The sequence below is a fragment of the Oreochromis niloticus genome, linkage group LG12, assembly GCF_001858045.2.
Source record: "Oreochromis niloticus isolate F11D_XX linkage group LG12, O_niloticus_UMD_NMBU, whole genome shotgun sequence".
NCBI lineage: Eukaryota > Metazoa > Chordata > Actinopteri > Cichliformes > Cichlidae > Oreochromis > Oreochromis niloticus.
Window position 1 is genome coordinate 4466666 of NC_031977.2, and position 9593 is coordinate 4476258.

Here is a 9593-nt window from a genome sequence, read left to right on the forward strand (position 1 = left end):
TATGAGATTTTGGTCATATCGCACAGCCCTAATAGCTGTTCAAAGTTCTGCCTCACTGTGCATTACTCAACATAAAACAATATGAATACACTGAGAGAGGTGTTGTTTTAATACAATATTCTTATCAATAAAAACTCTAATAAAACATGTAAATGTTGGTTTTTGTATCATTTTTATGCTGGGGTGGTTCTAGGATTAGACCTTCAGGGGGCTTAGCCCCCAAACATAACATCATGTATACAATACAGTTAATAAAATAACTGTAATATTAATAATAAATAGTTATTACTAATAATACCACACTTTGTAGCTGCTCCATCCTGTTTGTTTTACACAGATAGGAGAATAAAGCAGAAAAATAGAAAGAGGATGAGGGTGGGGGGAAAGTCCAGGATGAAGCTAACGGTGTGTTCACACTGAATGCGATAGATGCGACCAGAGCGTCAGGTTTACATGTAAAGTCAATGTAGAACCGCGATGACGTGATTGTGGGTCCCGCGAAAATTCGGAAGCAGATTTGCATCGCGAAAACGTGAAAACGCGTGAAACGCGCGTCACAGCAGCACGTCTGACTTGCGAATAAAACCACGCGCATCAGTTTTTGTGTTGCATTTTGTGCATATGCGCGTATCGCGTCTACCGCTCGAGTTGGAAAAATCTGAACTCCAACCAATCAGGAGCCTGGTGACGTGGCTCTGACCCAGATCCAGCCAAAGCCCTTCATACTTCATTCAATATGGAGGAAAGGCTAATCAACGCTGTAGCAAACCACCCGGAGCTGTACGACACCAGCTGCTTTGTGTACCGAGACAGGAATATAAAGGACCGAGCTTGGAGGAAGAAATGTGAAGAGATCGGGCAACCTGGTGAGTTCATTCATTTCTCTTTTTACATTTTTCACTGACCCGGGGAAGCCGTACAAAAGCTAGCAAGTCACCGCTATTTTCCCACTGATGTACAAATACTGTTCTGCTTTTATGCATGTTGTCATATAGGAATATATTTTATTGTTTATTAATAAACAGCACACAGTGGTCCCGCTCATCCGTCACTGCCTCGCTTTTTCGCCTTTTTTTTTTATTGCACCGTACAGCATTGCATTCTGCAGCCTGATTGACAAATCTCCTCCGTGTCGTGTCTCTTGTGCTTGCCAAATTGATCATGTTTGGTTTTGATAACCATCACGTCCAATAGAAAGAACAGCACAAAAACAGGCGCACGAAAGTGGCAGGCAGATGAAGACAAAACACGGCATAATACTTTTACGTTTTGCAATCTACAAAGGTTTGCACTTTGAGAATCAACTTGTGAGAACTGTGACTAATGTTCGTGTGTGTGGGGAAAAAAGTGTATAAAGTGCATGGCGAGGGGCTAGTTATTCTGACAACCCCTGCTGCAATAAATGAGGGACCACTGTATATACTTTCTCTATGATTATTGTATTCAACCTGTTAACATTTAATATTGTCTCGATAGAACCAGCTGATTCTGCAGCAGAGCATCCCCTGTTGCTTCTCCTTGCTCCCCAGTCCCTGAGCTCCTGCTGCTGCACCCACAGGTATGCAATTGTAGCATCAGATGTACAGCAGCACTGATAGCTTTTTACTCAGTGGGATTCCCTTGTGATCACCTTTACTAAATATCTACAACCAATCTGATTATATCCTGTTTTTTTTTTTTTCAATGTTGAAATTAAAATCTAGTAGCAGCCTTCTCATGTCTTTGTGTTTTGTGCTGTTTTACAGGCCCACAGAGGAGGACAGCTCCGAGGCAGATGAGGGATGGGTCCCAGGACGGTCCATCGGCGGTGGAGCTGGCCATCCTGGTGTCCCTGAAGAGGCCACGCCAGTCTCCAATGGAGCATTTCCTCCTCAGCCTTGTTCCTGCTCTGGAGAGCAGCTGGGTCCTTTTTATTCCTGTCTCTCTGTAAATAGTTATATTTTATATATTTATGTTTAATGTTTTTCTCTGTGAGAATTTTAATATTATTTCAAATAAATTTTTATAATGACTAATGTCTCAGTTCTACTACACAGCAAATGTTGGCACACGACTTGACACATGTAGAATTTATTTCATATTATACTAATGACAGAATATACTAATACAGTGGGATGCAAAAGTTTGGGCAACCTTGTTAATAGCCATTATTTTCCTGTATAAATCGTTGGTTGTTACAATAAAAAAATGTCAGTTAAATATATCATACAGGAGACACACACAGTGATATTTGAGAAGTGAAAAGAAGTTTACTGGATTTACAAAAAGTGTGCAATAATTGTTTAAACAAAATCAAGCAGGTGCATAAATTTGGGCACCAGAAAAAAAGAAATGGAATAAATATTTAGTGTATATCAATGTGTGTGTCTCCTGTGTGATATATGGGGTGCCTTTGTCTGGACGTGCTTCCCATCCAGAGCTCCACAGCAGAGAGGGAAGTTCCAGCGCTCCTGGAATCCCTCTGTGATGGACCGCCAGTCTCCAGGTGAAGGCACAGCCATGAAGTCGTCCACTAGACAGTCCCAGATGGCCGTCGCTACCTGGGGGGTGATCTGGCACACTGTGGACACACCGACTCTGAAACTGAACGCGATGGTCCTGAAGGAGTCCCCGGTGGCAAGGGACCTGGACAAAATTGTTCAAAATTAGTATTATGTGTACTGCAGTTACAAAATACATTATTCAAATTCCAAAATACTTTTGTGATGTCAGATTTAAATTACAAAACATAAATCTTCATAAAACATTTTGTAATTATAAGGATAATTACATAACATATATTAGATATAATATAAAACAGTCAGTTGTGTTTTGTTTTAACTTTACCATATCATAATTTGATTGGTAACAACTTTTACCCCTACAGTGAGCCAATCACTCATAATTCCTAGACATGTCAATCAGGTAGGAATGAAGTAAGACATTAATAGAAATAAAGAGTTGTATGTTGACATGTAGCCCTTTCCTTGCTTAAATCATTGTTAATATTTTTGAAAAATTAACCTGTGATAAGACATAGCTTATCAAGATAGAATATGCTAGATAGAACCATATAACTAAAGATGAACCAAACTTCACAATTTTATCTAGCTCTCAGTTTTAAGAAAGGCTGCTGACCCCTGTTATAGAGTCTGACAGCTGCGGGGATTATATACAAATATTCAACTATACCAGAATTAAACCAGGTGTAAATAAAAAAAAGGAGTGAGTATCACTACAAAGATTAACCAACAGTGGGCCTCATACCACAGTTTGATATCAGCAAACACCGAGAGCATACACTGATAGACACCACAGCCATGATATCATTGCAAACACTGATAACAGCATAAATTGAATTAAATTGGGACTTGATGAGACCTTTCGAGTATCACACCACAGTTTGTTATCAGTAAACACCGACGGCATTCACTGATAGCATAGCACATCCATGTTAGCAGTGTATAAACAGATAGCTTAGCATATATTAGCACAGGTATCAATAAAGGACTACCGTATTAAACACCTTTACTAACCTCAGGCAGATGGACAGGCGCTCTGCAAGTGGGACTGAGCGCCTGTAGTTGGTGTCTAGGCGGGCGATTCTGGGACCGACGCGGGACAGCAGGTCCTCAAACTGAGCGAGGGAAAGACGGTGATATCACTGAAAGCGGCCGTCGTCCAGGCGCAGCTCCTGGAGCAAATGGTTAAACTCACCAAACTGCTCACGCCTCTGGAGGACCTGATGGACCCAGGTACGGCAAGGACGTCCTTAACGCCGCTACTCTGCTCTCCACAGTAAATAGAGAAGGGAGACTCTCTCTTCAAATGCTAGCTCGACAGCTGCCATCTAGCAAAGATACCGTCTGGCACAACTTCCTCCCACATTTCCGGTTCACGCGCATCAAAATTGCATATTTTGACGCACGAATGATTCGCATTGGACACGCGTCGAGGTGCGAATGTGCACGCATCAAATTAGGGGCGCCTGGCACGTTTTTGTTCACGTCTATCGCGTTCAGTGTGAACACACCGTAACAGACATGTATCTGTAACAAAGCACACTCAAATGATGCACAGCGCCTAAACAGAGGGAGGTCCACAAACAAATATACAATTTTGCTGTGTGTGAGTGAGAGCGCGAGGATGTGAGTGTCTGTGTATCAGCGTTTGTCATGAGACTTGAAAAATCAGAGCCAAAGATGGACGGGAAAAACCAAGAGACCCAGTGGGGGGCAGCAGGGAGGGGAATCCAAGACCAAGGCCAAGCCCAGCTCACTCTCACACATGCACACCAAATCCACCGCACCCTCTAAAGTGTGGCTGGATAGGTGCCCCCACCATAGCCAGCCAGGATGCAGTCAACCCATCCCCGACACCATGCTTAAATCTCCTGTTTACAGTTTTGTAACTGCAATGTATTCCTCTAAATGTAATTCATTTCGTATATATCATCTTGTGTATGATATGTTTGAATAGCACAACAAAACACAATAAAATGTGGGGTTTGTTGCGAAATCAGTTTTACCCCGGTTCTTTTATTCGTTGAGGGATCCAGAGATGCACCGGAACTCAATAGTTATTTTTACAAAACCTTTATTCATCTTTATTCATCTTAAGCATGCACTTCTAGAAGGGAAGACGAGGCCGGTGTCCCTCTGAAACAATCTTCACCCCTTTGTTAGTCACAGCCAGCTTTATAGAGGCGACCCCATCATAAATCCCCATAATGTGCTCCAAACTCTGTGTCTGTGTCTATGTGCACGAGCACGTGAGTGCCTGTGTGTGCGCGTACCCACGTGTCTATGTGAGTGCACGTGAGTGAGTGTGCATGTGGATGTGTGAGTATATCAGTTAAAACACTGTGGGTGTGTGTCTCTTCCTAGGGGCCATAAATACCATCTCCCCTCCAGACCACAGTTATCAAGTTAAATGTTGAGACCCCCACACAGGTATCCTCTGGGGAATTTCCACTCAGCATTAACTCCTCTTTGTCTTACTTTCACAGTTCAACTGGGGAGGGTCTCCTAAGATCTACTCCTAAGTTCATGACACAGTCAGGCCTTTATTTATATCCAGGGCAGTGTCAGTGTCTCTGCCATAATTCTACATTCTATCTAACACATTTCTAAACTCTAAAACAAGCTAAACATTTCTACAAATCCCCCACAGCCCCCTACACTAAATCTTTTACCATAATGTTTTCATACTGTGACTCCCCATTTCCCAAAAGTGGTCTCCTGGTGTTAGACTTTGTATCAGATTCTCCCACAGCACGATTGATGAGTCTTACGAACAAGGCTCTGATACAAGGCACACAACGACACCCACACGTCGCTAATACAGGGAGTGCAGAATTATTAGGCAAATGAGTATTTTGTCCACATCATCCTCTTCATGCATGTTGTCTTACTCCAAGCTGTATAGGCTCGAAAGCCTACTACCAATTAAGCATATTAGGTGATGTGCATCTCTGTAATGAGAAGGGGTGTGGTCTAATGACATCAACACCCTATATCAGGTGTGCATAATTATTAGGCAACTTCCTTTCCTTTGGCAAAATGGGTCAAAAGAAGGACTTGACAGGCTCAGAAAAGTCAAAAATAGTGAGATATCTTGCAGAGGGATGCAGCAGTCTTAAAATTGCAAAGCTTCGGAAGCGTGATCATCGAACAATCAAGCGTTTCATTCAAAATAGTCAACAGGGTCGCAAGAAGCGTGTGGAAAAACCAAGGCGCAAAATAACTGCCCATGAACTGAGAAAAGTCAAGCGTGCAGCTGCCAAGATGCCACTTGCCACCAGTTTGGCCATATTTCAGAGCTGCAACATCACTGGAGTGCCCAAAGCACAAGGTGTGCAATACTCAGAGACATGGCCAAGGTAAGAAAGGCTGAAAGACGACCACCACTGAACAAGACACACAAGCTGAAACGTCAAGACTGGGCCAAGAAATATCTCAAGACTGATTTTTCTAAGGTTTTATGGACTGATGAAATGAGAGTGAGTCTTGATGGGCCAGATGGATGGGCCCGTGGCTGGATTGGTAAAGGGCAGAGAGCTCCAGTCCGACTCAGACGCCAGCAAGGTGGAGGTGGAGTACTGGTTTGGGCTGGTATCATCAAAGATGAGCTTGTGGGGCCTTTTCGGGTTGAGGATGGAGTCAAGCTCAACTCCCAGTCCTACTGCCAGTTTCTGGAAGACACCTTCTTCAAGCAGTGGTACAGGAAGAAGTCTGCATCCTTCAAGAAAAACATGATTTTCATGCAGGACAATGCTCCATCACACGCGTCCAAGTACTCCACAGCGTGGCTGGCAAGAAAGGGTATAAAAGAAGAAAAACTAATGACATGGCCTCCTCGTTCACCTGATCTGAACCCCATTGAGAACCTGTGGTCCATCATCAAATGTGAGATTTACAAGGAGGGACAACAGTACACCTCTCTGAACAGTGTCTGGGAGGCTGTGGTTGCTGCTGCACGCAATGTTGATGGTGAACAGATCAAAACACTGACAGAATCCATGGATGGCAGGCTTTTGAGTGTCCTTGCAAAGAAAGGTGGCTATATTGGTCGCTGATTTGTTTTTGTTTTGTTTTTGAATGTCAGAAATGTATATTTGTGAATGTGGAGATGTTATATTGGTTTCACTGGTAAAAATAAATAATTGAAATGGGTATATATTTGTTTTTTGTTAAGTTGCCTAATAATTATGCACAGTATAATGTCACCTGCACACACAGATATCCCCCTAAAATAGCTAAAACTAAAAACAAACTAAAAACTACTTCCAAAAACATTCAGCTTTGATATTAATGAGTTTTTTGGGTTCATTGAGAACATGGTTGTTGTTCAATAATAAAATTATTCCTCAAAAATACAACTTGCCTAATAATTCTGCACTCCCTGTATTGCAGTAAAAACAGACAAAGAAACCATAATTGACATAATGAAACCTTTCCATTGCCCAAAGACAGAAATCATCCACGCTTCCAGCGGGTTATCCACTCCCGAATGCTCATACATCGTGGTGGACAACGTCTTTAGGCCTTCCAGAGTTCGAGTCCCAGAGCTGTTTGGAGCTGTGTTGTTTAAAATAAAAGTACAATACATATCCCCAAACATCGCGCAAACGCCCCCTTTTTCCCCCAACAACATATCTAACGCCATCCGATTTGTACTGTCATTAACCCTCTGGGGTCCAGGGTATAATTGGCCGTTTTTGACTACTTTTGATTTTACCTCTATATTTCACCTTTAAAATATGTTTTTCTTGCCTTGTTTGGTATCATTATTTTCAGCACAATCTCAAATATCTGAAATTTGAGTTATTTTTTCATTTTGGTATACTATATTAGCACAGTTGATCTAAATTCAGACAAAAAATTCAAAATCCGAGTAGAAAAAAGTTATATTTTTTACTGTAAAACCCACAAACATGTTTAACGAATCATTTTCATAACTTGAAATGCAAATAGAAATTGTATATTTCTAAAAATTATGCACAAGTTTTGCAAACAACAAAGTCATATGGTACTATTTACCTAAAAATGCAGCCAAGACCTCAGGCGTTTTGTATATAACCATTTAAATCTATTTACAGAACAATCAGGTGTGCTGCATCAAATAAGAAGGCGCACAAATTATTTGTGCCAGTCCAAAAAATGTAGTTTGTGTTCAGTATAAGACAGAGGAGAACACCACAGGCCTAAACCCTGCAGGTCTGACAGCAGGAGGTGCATCAGTCCAGTTTTCCATGTGGGAACAGCGTTTACACTGGAATCTGCCTTTGACGGCATTTTTTGGAGAAAATGTGAAATTCAGCAGTATAACTGACACACAATACAAAACAATAACTACACAACAAACTAACTACAGCCTCCAAACACGCTAAACGTCACTAATGTCTCAGATATGAAAACTCGCTCTCTCTCTTTCTTTCGCTCGCCCGCTTTTCGTCGCGGGTGTCACTCCTAAAAACTTCCCCTTCTCCCTAAACAACCAAGCGTCACACGTTGCCATATAATTTTTTTGATTGGCTGACATGGTAAACTCTAACACCAATAGGGAAGGGGTGTTTTTTCTTTTTCTTTTTTCACTCGCAAAGGGAGAGTGTTTGCTAGCGCTGTCTGTAGAAAACGCTGTTTTTACCATTCTTCCCGCTGTAAACACCGCTGTTTTGTTCAGAAAAAAACATCGCGTGTATTTTTTATCATAACTCTGGTTTTACGTGGCCCATCGACACAATTCAAAAACTGGTATGTAGTTTGAAGACCGCACTTTCGACCGAAGTTGAAATGGAGACTCTGAATCTCTGCATCTTGTAGCTGTGTCGTCTTAAATTGGTCATGTGATTTTGACGCGCCGGCGCGTCCGGCGACCCCAGAGGGTTAAAGATGTTGGACCCAACTGTTCAGCAAGCCCTTCAACTGCGTCCCTGGTAAGGTTCGCCAGTCTCAGGACATTATAGTGCACATAATTAATACGATCCACATTCTTGCCAGGAGTTACTGGAAAGAATGCAGAAATCATTGGACAATTTTCAAATCCTCCAGCAATTTGGTCCGCTACCTTAAATTCACTTAGGCACACCCCTAGAAACCCCAATAGCATCTATGTATGTTGGTGATCCTATTGTAAGGTCAAATGATCCTGGTGACTGTTTGGCCAACACATGACGTCTGCGCGTGGCTGTCAGTTGAGCGGTGCCGGGCTTAGCCAGCCGCACCCCCTTTTCTCCTACTAAAACGAGAGGTGCACCTAAACGCACCATGGCACAGAGACCAGAAGTCCCACTAAGAATTCTAACATAATATGTACCCACCACAATAACAGTACGAACCAGCACGTGCCCACAGGCCTATTTCAGTGCCGGTGTCTCTTGATAGCTTTCCTCTGGCCAGGTACATCACAGTGCACCAATCGGCGTTAATCTCCCCGTCAGGGAAAAACACCATAAAGTTAAAACATGTGTAGTTGGCTCTTCTTGGCGTGAAGGGACCAAGTACAGTATCATTACCTATTGGTGGAAACAAACTAGCCAACGTAGTACAATTACCTTCAGAAACCGCTTCTCTGGTGAGTCTGAGCATGCCCTCAAATCCCCACTGGTCTTCGGGATATAAAGGAGCTGGTTCTGTGAAAAGATGTGGGCGGGCCGCTGCGCACGCCACACAATCTGAAACATTCTGTTCCCTAGCATTTTGGATGAGCCAGTCTGGCCACAGATTTGCTTTCACGGTAGCCAGTGGCCATTGAAATGAACTGTTTAGGTTCGAGTCTCGTATAATCTACCTCAAGTATTTGTGGGCCCGATTCTGAAAGTGACAATGGTGGGGGAGGTGTTAATTATTTCAGCCACATCAGGTGCAGAATCTCTAAAATTAATTTTAACCAGACCGTATGGGTCCTTCCCTGAGACGTCTACCCCTATGAATAAGTACACCACGGATCGAGCGGGCCACACAGTGTCATGCCAACGATTCAGTGAGAGGGTCAACGGGTTCTACCCAGCTGAGAAGTCCCGCTGAAACCCAAGCTTCTGCCACGTGGTGTCCTTGTACGGGCGCCACGTGCCAGAATACTCCACTATGGTAGACCAGTACTCACACGGGCCC